Genomic DNA, 4,506 nt, shown 5'->3' with positions numbered 1-4,506 from the left:
GGGAACAGAGTATGGTTAAGGGTCATATCATGTTCGATTTGGGTTAGGAGTCATTCTGCTAGATGAATACGGGTATTTGACAACTGGGATATTTATACGAATGTAAGGTGAAATGTAAGTATCAAAATACAAAACTAGGTACGATCTGAAGCACACAAGTTTGTTGGGCCCTTGATTTGGATACATAGTTTTGAATTATGTTCTGCAGAGATGAATCCTCTAAATCCATAGATAATGGCCTAAGATCTTGTACCTGGTACTACTGAATGTAAAAGAGAACTTGCAGTGAAATAGAGAGAGTAGGTAGGATTCCAGTGTAGGGTAAGGAAGAAGAGTGAGTTTTGGATTGGGACCAAAGGCCCTTTTAGCAATCCAATGAATTTCTATTAAAGTGTAAATGGGAATGTCAACACACATGAAGAGTCAGTCACAACAAGGCACTTGGGTAAATAGATATCAATAAGGATGTTAGGAGATCAGTTCCAGTACAAAATGAGTGATAAGATCAGGGATAATTTCAAAAGGGGGGTAGTTGAATGCACTATCCTTGAAAGAATCAAGTGTATACTCACCATAGGATTGAAATTTGAAAATAATAGGCAATGCAGACATAGATGATTTTAGTAATCCATTCTCTCATTAAAATGAGGCTTTGGGAGAAGAATAAGATAAGTTTGAGTTTTGCATTTTGTGTCCAGAAGATGATGTGATGAAAGGAATACATGGAGCAGGTGACATGCGTATTTCTTCCACAATTTCCGGGAGCATGTTTTGAAACCCTATCGTTTTAGAGTTTGGGGATAAAAATAGGTGTACACTGGGTTCATGTATATAGAGATGATGCAGGAATAGACCATATGGTGAATAAAAAGTATAACAGGTTCCTATTTTAAATAATGGATTGAATTGATATTTTAAAAATTACATGAAATCTGGTATTCTCAAAGAAACATACAATCCAAGTAGTTATACATGTAGTGGTAATATTAGGGTTACTAATTATAACAAACTGTCTTTGAGTTTTGCTTTGAAAACAACATTTCTAGCAATTAAAGAATTGCAAATCAAAACTACTCCAACATTTAATCTTACTCCAATCAGAATGAAAATTATTGAAATTACAAGGAAAAATATATATTGGTGAGGATGTGACGAAAAAGGCCCACTGTTACACTGTTGGTAGGACTCTCAATTGGTGAAACTAATCTGGAAAAGAATAAGGAGATTCCTTAGAAAACTTGGAAAGAAACCAAAATTTACTCAGCTATCCCACTCCTCAATTTAGACCAACAAGAGCTAAAAACAGCATAATACAGAGGCATATCCACATCAATGCTCATAGCAAAACAATTCACAATAGGTAAACTATAGAACCAATTTATATGCTCTTCAATAGATGAATGGACAAGGAAAATATGGTCTATTTACACAGTGAAATGTTACTGAACATTAAAAGAGAATAAAATTATGGAATTGGGAAGTAAATGGATGGAGTTAAAGAATATCATGTTAAGGTAAGTAAGCCAATCCTCCTAAATCAAAGACCTAATTTTTTCTCTGCTAAGTGGATGGTGATCCACAATGAGGAAAGTGGGAGTTAGCATGGAAGAAATGAAGAAACTTTGAATAAGACAACAAGGAGGGAGGTGATGGGAGATGGTATAGAGGTAGGTAAGATGGTGTAAGAGATGAAAATCTTGTTGTACACAAATTAGAGGTTCATGGGTTTTTTAACTATACTTTCTGTACAACAAGAGAAATAAAATTGTGTGCTAATAGAGCAGAACAAATTAACAAATTAATTGATTTTTAAGAATTCAGGAAAGAGACTTGCCTTCTCTAGATCTATATATAAACATATATGTGCATATATATGTATATATTCTATATATAACATGCACATATTTAATGTATATAATTTATGAACAATATTTTTTTATATTTCTATCATGTTTTTAAAGAAATGACAACAGAAGCATTACAATTCTTATTTCATGTATAGAACACAATTTTTCATCTCTGGTATATATATAAAGTATGGTGATACAAATTTGTGTCTTTGTACATGTACTTTTGATTATGGTCTCTATCACATTCCACCATTCTTGCCCCTTTTCCTTTCCTTCCACCCCTATTTTTTATTGAGAATCCATCTATTTCTCTCATGCTCCCCCTCCCTACCCCATAATGAATCAGCCTCATTATTTTTTTTTTTGTAATTGGCTAACATCACTTAGCATTATCTTCTCCAATGCTATCCAGTTACCTGCAAATGCCAGATATGATTATATACCTAGAAGACTCAAAAAACTCCACCAGAAAACTTCTAGAACTAGTAAATTAATTTAGCAAAGTAGCAGGATAAAACATCAGCACCCATAAATCAAAGGCATTTCTGTATATCAGTGAAAAATCTTCTGAGAAAGAAATGAAGATAGATAACAACCCCATTTATAATAACTTCAAAAAAATAAGATACTTGGGAAGCAACTTAATAAAAAAGGTAATAGATCTAAACAAGAAACACTACAGAACCCTAAAGAAAAAATTTAAAAAGACCTTAGAAGATGGAAAGATCAACCATGATCATGAGTAGGCAGAAGTAATATTTTCAAAATGACAATGCTACCAAAGCACTATACAGATTTACCGCAACCTGATCAAAATATTAATGGCATTCCTCACAGAAATAGAAAAAGCAAACATGAAATTTATCTGGAAAAATAAGAGACCAAGAATAGATAAAGTAATCCTCAGCAGAAAGAGTAAAACAGGTGGTATCACTATACCAGACCTTCAGTGATACTACAGAGCAATGGTAACAAAAACAGCATTGCATTTGCAAAAAAACAAGCAAACAAACAAACAAACAAACAAACAAAAAAAAAACCAGACTGCAGACAAATGGTATAGAATAGAGGTCACAGAGACCAGCCCTCCCAAAATAATTATTATATATTAGACAAAGGTGTCAAAACATGCACTGGAGAAAAGATAGCCTCTTCAACAAACCACTATCTCTCACCATGCACAAAACTCAACTCCAAATGTATCAAGAACCTAGGAATTAAACCCAAGACTCTGTGTCTAATAGAATAAAACACAAGCTCTAATCTTCATCATGTGGAATTAGGCCCCAATTTCTTTAATAAGACACCTATAGCATAAGAATTAAAACAAATAATCAATAAATGGGATAGAATCAAACTAAAAAGTTTATTCTCAGCAACAGAAACAATCTGTGAGGTGAAGACAGAGCCTACCTTTTAGGAGGAATATTTTACCCCTCACATATCAGATAGAGCACTAATCTCTAGGGTACAAAAAGAACTCAAAAAACTAAGTAAATAATAATAATAGTGATGATGATGATGATAATAATAGTAATAATAATAATATTAATAACCCAATCAAGAAATGGGCCAAGGATTTGAACACAGAGTTTTTAGAAGAGAATATACAGTCAATCAACATTTTGTAATATATCTGATTGATTATGATCCTCACTTTTCAGGAACAGTTCTGAAAAGGTTCAGTTTCTAAGGAAGGGAAACATGAGCAAGAATTATTCTCAATTCCCCTTTATTAATTATCAAATACAATTATCTATGTCATTTTCTAAACATAGCTGGACATGGGAAATATAGGTTTGGAACAGAGAACATTTTTATTAGAAAAACAGTGTAAAAGAAAGAAAAAAACATAATTATATGTACCACATTGAACCACAAGAGAAATGGAACCTGGAATTCAGAAAAGAAAGATTCAAACTTTTATACTTGGGAATGTGGATGACATGGATGCCTAAAGTGAAAAGATTGTTACAAACTTTTGAAAGAAATTCATGTGAGTGGCAGATAACGGTTAACCAAATAGAATGTGCACAGTGTATTCCAGGGGCTTTGTCAGCTGTGCACTATAGAACATACAGGTATTCATAGCCTCCATGAAGAGCATTATTCATCTGTGCCCTCTGAAATTATTCCCATAGTATAGATAAAAACACATGGGTATCTGGATACTAAGTGGCAATTCAGCAGCCCACAGAAAACTACCCAGAGACAGAACTGTATGAAATTTCTTCAAAGACCATCAGTGTATTTTTAGCTCCTAACACAGGGATGTCAGTCTGGAAAAATATTATTTTCTCTCCATTTTGAAGAGAGTGCATTGACAGTACATTTCAGGGGCAACATATATACATTTTTTTCTTTAATGTTAAGAAACTCTTCAGAAACAGAGCTCCCAAGACAGATTTCTTAGAAGGGTAAATGCCTGGAGATTACAAAATAAAAAAATAAAAAATAAATAAAAAAACAAACATCAGTGGCCCTGAGTGACTCAGTATGGAAATAAATCTAAAAGGCTTATTAGAACCTGAAAAGCCAAAAAGTAACTCTGTCTAAAAATAAATATGTTCATTAGTTGCTATCTCCACAACATGTCATTAAGTAAATAACAAATTATGTATGAATACTTCTAGGATTGGCCTAATTTTATTCCATA

The sequence above is a fragment of the Callospermophilus lateralis genome, unplaced genomic scaffold (assembly GCF_048772815.1).
Source record: "Callospermophilus lateralis isolate mCalLat2 unplaced genomic scaffold, mCalLat2.hap1 Scaffold_182, whole genome shotgun sequence".
Taxonomy (NCBI): domain Eukaryota; kingdom Metazoa; phylum Chordata; class Mammalia; order Rodentia; family Sciuridae; genus Callospermophilus; species Callospermophilus lateralis.
The sequence above is the reverse complement of the archived record's forward strand: the minus strand, read 5'-3'. Positions refer to the sequence as shown.